The 8,141-nt window shown below is 40.4% G+C and overlaps 2 long non-coding RNA genes across 2 annotated transcripts in view; both read right to left on the minus strand.

The window, feature by feature from the left end:
• LOC116555363 overlaps positions 1–8,141 on the minus strand; it is a 785,279-nt gene that overhangs the window by 115,854 nt on the left and 661,284 nt on the right. The gene's annotated exons all lie outside the window — the stretch shown is intronic.
• LOC116555364 overlaps positions 521–8,141 on the minus strand; it is a 16,798-nt gene continuing 9,177 nt past the window's right edge. Inside the window, exon 3 of the long non-coding RNA XR_004270500.1 lies at positions 521–1,295. This is a non-coding gene — a long non-coding RNA (uncharacterized LOC116555364). The remainder of the gene's footprint in view (positions 1,296–8,141) is intronic.

The raw sequence follows: 8,141 nt of genomic DNA on the forward strand, positions 1-8,141 counted from the left end.
ATACATATTTTTATGTATATATGGTAACATAGTTACTATAGACTTCAGTATCAAACATCTTCTGGATTGACTTAACATTTTAATTATTAGTCATAGATTAAAAATAGATATTATTATAACATTTGTCAATTATTAAATATAAAAATAAAGTACTAATTCGGTGGATGTGGCTTTTTTCAATTTTTTTCAGGTATCTTAAGATGAATGCTACTTATTAATAGAAAAATACAGGTTTCAGCATGAATTATATTGCCATTTAAAAAATTTTTTATAGAGGTATCACTGAGAATTTTCATTCACAGAAGTGAGTAGATGGGGATGGAACCAGATTTGAATAGTAAGTTTACTCAATTAAAAAAATTGATCAATATATTTGTCAATATTAACATATTAAATAGGCTAAACCATATGATCACATCCATAGATGAAGAGTAAACATTTGACAAAATTCAACACCCTGTTACGACAAATGCTCAGTGAGTTAGGAATAGATGGGACACTCAATTTTTAAACCTCCTTTTGAATTACATGCCCCAAATTAAATTTTATGATCAGCTGACAACTAGGTGAGGTTCTTCAGTTTTGCTGAAAGCTGAGACTTGGAAACAAAATTGCTTGCAAAATAATTTATTATTTAATCTTCAGTTTCTAGAAATTAGACCAAAGTGGGTTTAGACCTGTATCAAATGAATATTAATTATACTTGTTACTCTTTTTCTCTGACGCATTATGTTTATCTAAGTATACTCAGAGTTGGGTAAATCACAACAGCGCTAATGTTAATTTCAATATAATACAATATTGTGAATGCAATATTTTTGGCAAAATGCTTTTATCTTATATATCTTAAATATATTTTAGAACAACTTTATAATTGAAGATTTAACTCATTCAACTTCTGGAAAATATTCATCCTCTGATTGGCAAAGCCATTTCATATTGTCAAGTCAATCAGTCAAATCGAAGCATTTAAATTACTTTTGAGTTTTATGGCCCAAATTATATTTAATGATCAGATATTAGAAAAAACAATTGACTTCACATTTTAGTTCAAATAAACATGTTAACAGTATACTTATGACAACCATTTGATTTTTGATACATAGATAGACAGTGTCTTAGTCAGCTTGGGCTGCTGTTCCAAAGCACTAGAGAATGAGTGGTTTACCAACAACATAATTTTTTTTTCACAGTTCTAGAGGCGCGAAGTCTAAGATCAGGGTGTCAGCATGATTGGGTTCTGGTGAGGTTGCAGAACTGCTGGTTCTGCGGGCTGCTGGCTTCCTTTATCCTCCCTGGCAAAAGAGGGTAAGAGAGCTCTCCAGGTTATAAGGGCACTAATCCCATTCATGAGGGCTCTACCGCCATAGCCTAATAACCTTCTAAAGGCTCTATATCCAAATACCATCACAATGGGGGTTAGGGTTTCAACATAGGAATTTGGGAGTGGAGGTGACACAAACATCCAGTCCATTGTCAGCAGACAGAGCCTGAAGTTTGTTGTTGTTACTATGCTTTTATTATTTAAACCATTTTCATGGGAAAATTCAGACTATGTTGAGGGGGGCTGTTGCCCTGAGACAGAAACATTTGAGAAAGGAATCACAGGAGTGGAGGGAATTAGGCAACTGGACAAGAACATTCCAGGCAGAGGAAACTGCTGGAGCAAGGAGGGTGTCCCATGTGTTTGATGAGCAGTATGTAGATCCTTGGGACTAGAATGGAGTGAACGAGGGACAGAAGTCAGATGTGGTCTAAGAACGATGGGGGCCAGATTATCCTTGTAGCCATTTAAGGATTTTGGCTTTTACTCTAGGTGAGAAGGGAGCCCTTGCCAGGTTTTTAGTAGATGAGTGATAAGATTGGGCTAAAGTTATAAAAGGAATTATTTTCTTGTGCTGTGTTGAAAACGGACCTTTGGGAGACAAGGGTGGAAGCAGACGTATCTACTGGAGGCTGTTGCAATGTTGGCAGGGGGTGATGATGGCTTGGACTAGGTTAGCCGCAGTGGAGGGAGTCAGAAGTGGTCAAGCAGTGGATACATTCTGAAGGTAGAGCCAGCAAGATTTCTTGATGGATTGGATGTGGGTTGATCCCAAGAGCAGAGTCAAGGGAAGTCCAGTGCTTGCATACTGTGCTGCTGAAAGAATGAAGTTGCCCTCACTGAGCCAGGAAAGGCTGCGAATAAAGTAAATTTGGCACATGTAATTTTGGGAGTAGGAGTTACAGTGGGCTGTGAGATGACACCCTTGTAGGATAGAGGGAGAAGTTGGGTCTGTGGAACAATATGGGTGGGAGGAAGAGGAGGAGGTCAAAGAAAGAGTGAGAAAATTAAGAGAAGCTCAAGAAAGTATCCAGAAGGTGAGTGAAACTCCCTGGTGGTGGTGAAAGGAGACAAAGGATCCTTTAGTAAGTAGAGTTATCAACACGGTTGTATGTTCTTTGGTGATTGTGGTAGTTTCCTAGGGCTGCCATAACAGATGACCATGAACCCAGTGGCTTAAATAGCAGTCCACAACCTTTTGTGGTGCCAGCGACTGGTTTCATGGAAGACAATTTTTCCCCAGGTCTTTGTGGGGTTGTGGGGAGAGGGGATGGTTTGGGGATGATTCAGGTGTATGACATTTATTGCGCACTTCATATTTCTATTATTATTACATTGTAATATATAATGAAATATTTATACAACTCCCCATAATGTAGAGTCAGTGGGAACCCTGAGCTTGTTTTCCTGCAACGAGATGGTTCCATCTGGGGGTGGAGACAGTGACAGATCATCAGGTGTTAGATTCTCATAAGGAGCACACAACCTAGATCCCTCACATGTGCAGTTCACAGTAAGGCTTGTGCTCCTATGAGAATCTAACATCACCACTGATCTGACAGGAGGCAGAGCTCAGGAGGTAATGTGAACAATGGGGAGCAGCTGTAAATACAGATGAAGCTTCACTGGCTTGCTCACTGCTCACCTTCTGCTGTGCAGGCTGGTCCCTAACAGGCCACAGACTGGTACCAGCCAGAGGATGGAAACCCCTGGCTTAAATTTAAAAAATATCAAAATTTGTTTGCTCACAGTTCTGGAGGACAGAATTATAAAATCTACATGTTGGTAGAGCCATTGCCCCTCTACAGGCCCTAAGCAAGGCTCCTTCCTGCCTCTTTCAGCTTCTGGAGGCTCCAGGTGTCCCCTGGCTGTGGCACTATAGCTGTAATCTCCGCCCTGTCTTCACATCGCCTTTGTCCTGTGTCTGTCTGTGTCATCTTCTCTTCTTTCTCCTATAAAGATATGTGCCACTGGATTTAGAGCCCATGTGAATCCAAGATAATCTCATCTCCATGTCCTTAACTTGTTACATCTGCAAAGACCCTCTTTATCCAAGGATCATATTCACAGGTTCTCAGAGTTAGAATATGGACATATCTTTTGAGAGGCCACTACTCATGCCACCACAGGAATATGGATATTTCTTCTGTCCCCTCCATCTTTCCTATCCAAACATCAGTGCCATGAAAAATAGCTTTGCTGCTATACGTTTGTTTTGCAAGCGGATAAGGAGGTTGAGTTTCATATTGAAGTCAGAATGGCATAGTGAGACAGCGGCTGACAAGAGGCAGAAGGACCTGTGAGAAGACAGGTCCCCAGGAAACTGAAAAAGTCTTGGCAAGGCTTCCCAAGACCATAGAACTGGGCATTTGAGCCAATCTTAACTGATCCTAAAGTTTAGAAGCTGTCAGCTGATATCTGTGTTATAATGACATAAAATATGATCATACTATACATTCTACTTTGTAACCTACTCTCCTTGCTTAAAAAATATTGCAAACATTTTCTCAAGTCATTAAATATTTTTCAACAACATGATTCTTAATGGCTGTATAGCAGTCCGTCAAATGAAAGTACTGTAATTTATATAACAAATCCTTTACGGTAAGCTGTTCAGGATGTTTCTACATTTTACGTATGATAAATAACACTGAAATGAACAACTGTCTTTATAAATCATTGTGCACATCTTTGATTATTTTCAAATGAGCCCATTTTAAATAACCATGAACTATGAATTGCTATTTTGTGATGGCAATTTCTGCTCATTGTTTTCTTCATGAACTAAAACTTTTCCTTCAGGCAAAAAAAAAAAAAAAAAAAAAAAAAAAAGTACCTAAAACATCTGGCTTATGGTGTAATTTACTTTTGATATTCATCTGTGCTCTCAAATATTGAAATGTCTACTTTCTAATAGTCTCATCCTAGGTTTAATGTTCCTTCTGGAGGCACAGATACAAGTGTGTTTCCTTCTGTGAACCTTGGCCATGACTATTGGTGCCAAAGTTGTATATTAGTTGCCTTCAGCTTCTATATCTCTAGTTGTAAGACCCAAGAAGAAAGGACAGAAACCAGAAAGAATTAGACTGCAGGAATTTTTGTTGGGACCAAAAAGTCTCTTGTGATAATGGCTACCATGGAAAACTGTGACATGCCAGATCATTCATTTATATAGACTGTCTTATAACCAATATAAGTTAGGTATTATTATCTGCAGTATTGGTGAGCAGGTAGTGGCTTTGAGCAGAGAGCAGTTCTCATTGTCAATTAAGTAGCAGACTTGGAACCCAGGTTGGTCTAACTCAAAGCTGACATGTCATACATCAGTGGGGCTCCCATATCTTTGAACTTTGAATGCTGGTTGAGATTTCTCACCAGAACTGTAGAAGTCATGTAGGCTTGCCAACTTTTAATTTTGCCAAGTAAGGGCATCAAACAGCAACAACCACTAAGTGTGATCACCTACCACAGTGCCCTCATACACAAAAAGGTATTTTAATGCCTCAAAGAGGAGGAAGGCTATCAACTCTGAAGACAAGACCTTCAGTGAGGTGAATCAGATCTTATGGAAATTCAATATGTTATCCCTCCTGGTGATCATCATCTCATTATGGACCAGGGCAAGTGGACACTCTCTCCAGACGCCACCTAAGAACCACTTCAGGAGGTCATGCTACATCACTGCCCCGACAGAGGGTTGCTCTGGCTTGGCTGACCAACATGGAAGGGGATGCAAGGCCTTCCCTCTGCTGCTGGAAGGGGCTGGAAAAACATTCAGCCTAGTGATAGAGGGGCGTCCATTATATCACCTCTCCCTGTTCAGGGTAGAATTCTCACACTCTGGTCCTTTCCAAGAGTGAAGCAAAGAAAGAAAGACAGTGAACGTAAAGTTCAAGAAACTTACTTAGGAAAGGAGACAGATCCAACATGACCAATTAGGAGCAGCTCAGGATTGCAGCTCCCAGTGAAAGTGTGGAGGGTGAGTGGACGTCACATTTCCAGATGGATTTTTATTGCCCACAGACCAGGAGATTCCCAGGCAGAGGAGCCCCACAGGTCACCAGCACGGCTGTTTTGGCCGGCGCCCTGGCGCAGCAGTTCTCCGTACAAAATACACAGGTCTGGGCTCCATTTTAGCTGGCGATTGGAGCTCTGGGAAGACAGAGTCACCCATTCAACTGATGGAAAAGGGGACTGAAACAGAGAGCCAGGCCAGGAGATTCCCGGGCAAAAAAGCGTCACAAATCTCAGCATGGCTGTTTTGGCTGGCACAGTGGGTCGCCGCATGGGAAATCACACAGATCTCGGCACCTTTTCAACAGGCAACTGGAACACCTGGGAGACAGTCGACTGTTCAACAACAACAACAACAAAAAGGCTCTGAGGCAGGGAGCCAGGTGATCAGGCTCAGATGGTCCCACTCCCACAAAAAAGCAGCAATCAGAAACACTCTGGATTGGGAGTTTCACAGCAAGCACGGCTGAACCCGGGATGGTCCAGCTCTGTAGGGGAGGGGTGCCCGCCATTACTGAGGCACTCCACCACTACAGAGGTAGTCTGCCATTGCTGAGGCAGCCTGCCATTGCCGCGGCAGCCCCCCATTACAGATAGAATCTGCCATTACAGAGGTGGGCTGCCATTGCCAAGGCAGTTCTAACTATACCCATATAAACAGGACTGCAGGGAAGTTCACACAGCAATATAAGTGAATTGATGGAGCTGAAAAACACAACACGAGAACTTTACGAAGCATACACAAGTGTCAATAGCTGAATTGACCAAGCTGAAGAAAGGATGTCAGAGGTCGAAGATCAACTCAATGAAATAAAACAAGAAGGCAAGATTAGAGAAAAAAGGTTAAAAAGAATGAGCAAAGTCTCCAAGAAATATGGGACTATGTGAAAAGACCTAATCTATGTTTGATAGCTGTACCTAAATGCGATGGAGAGAATGAATCCAAGCTGGAAAATATTCTTCAGGACATTATCCAGGAAAACTTCCCCAACCTAGCAAGGCAGGCAAATATTCAAGTCCAGGAAATACAGAGAACACCACAAAGATATTCCTCAAGAAGAGCAACCCCAAGACACATAATCCTCAGATGGACCAGGGTTGAAATGAAGGAGAAAATACTAAGGGCAGCCAGAGAGAAAGGTCGGGTTACCCACAAAGGGAAGCCCATCAGACTCACAGCAGATCTCTCAGCAGAAACCCTACAAGCCAGAATAGAGTGGGGGCCAATATTCAACATCCTTAAAGAAAAGAACTTTCAACCCAGAATTTCATATCCAGCCAAACTAAGCTTCATAAGTGAAGGAAAAATAAAATTCTTTATGAACAAATAAGCACTCAGAGATTTCATCATGACCAGATCTGCTTTACAAGAGCTCCTGAAAGAGGCACTAAACATAGAAAGGAACGACCAGTACCAGCCACTCCAAAAACATACCAAATGGTAAAGAGCATCAACACAATGAAGAAACTGCATCAATTAATGGGCAAAACAGCCAGCTAACATCAAAATGGAAGGATCAAATTCACACATAACAATATTAACCCTAAATGTAAATGGGCTACATGCCCCAATCAAAAGAAACAGACCGACAAATTGGATAAAAAGCCAAAACCCATTGGTGTGCTGTATCCAGGAAACCTATCTTACATGCAAGGATACACAAGGGCTCAAAATAAAGGGATGGAGGAAGCTTTACCAAGCAAATGGAGAGCAAAAAAAAGCAGGAGTTAAAATTCTCATCTCAGATAAAATAGACTTTAAACCAATAAAGATCAAAAGAGACAAAGAAGGACATTACATAATAGTAAAAGGATAAATGCAACAAGAAGAGTTAACGATCCTAAATATATACACACCCAATACAGGAGGACCCAGATACATAAAGCAAGTTCTTAATGACTTACAAAGAGACTTAGACTCCCACACGATAATAGTGGGAGATTTTAACACCCCATTGTCAATATTAGACAGAGCAATGAGACAGAAAATTAACAAGGATATATAGGACTTGAACTCAGTCCTGGACCAAGCAAACCTAATAGACATTTACAGAACTCTCCACACCCCAAATCCACAGAACATACATTCTTCTCAGCACCACATCACACGTACTCTAAAATTGACCACATAATTGGAAGTAAACCACTCCTCAGCAAATGCATAAGAACAGAAGTCACAACAAACAGTCTCTCAGACCACAGTGAAATCAAGTTAGAACTCAGAATTGAGAAACTAACTCAGAACCGCACAGCTTCATGGAAACCGAACAACTGGCTGTTGAATGTTGACTGGATAAACAATGAAATGAAGGCAGAAATAAAGATGTTCTTTGAAACCAATGGAATGAAGACACAACATACTAGAATCTCTGGGACACATTTAAAGCAGTGTCTAGTGGAAAATATATAGGAATAAATGCCCACATAAGAAGGAAGGAAAGATCTAAAATTGACACCCTGTCGTCAAAATTGAAAGAGCTAGAGGAGCAAGACCAAAAAAATCCAAAACCTAGCAGAAGACTAGAAATAACTAAGATCAGAGCAGAACTGAAGGAGATATAGACACAAAAAAACCTTCAAAAAAATCAATAAATCCAGGAGCTGGCTTTTCAAAAAGATCAACAAAATAGACCACTAGCCAGATTAATAAAAAGAAAAGAGAGAATAATCAAATATATGCAATAAAAAACGATAAAGGGGATATCACCACAGATTCCACATAAATACAAACCATCATCAGAGATTATTACAAACATCTCCATGCACATAAACTAGTAAACCTGGAAGAAATGGATAAATTCCT

The sequence above is a fragment of the Sapajus apella genome, unplaced genomic scaffold (genome assembly GCF_009761245.1).
Source record: "Sapajus apella isolate SASKATOON/1434 unplaced genomic scaffold, GSC_monkey_1.0 scaffold15, whole genome shotgun sequence".
Classification (NCBI taxonomy): Eukaryota; Metazoa; Chordata; class Mammalia; order Primates; family Cebidae; genus Sapajus; species Sapajus apella.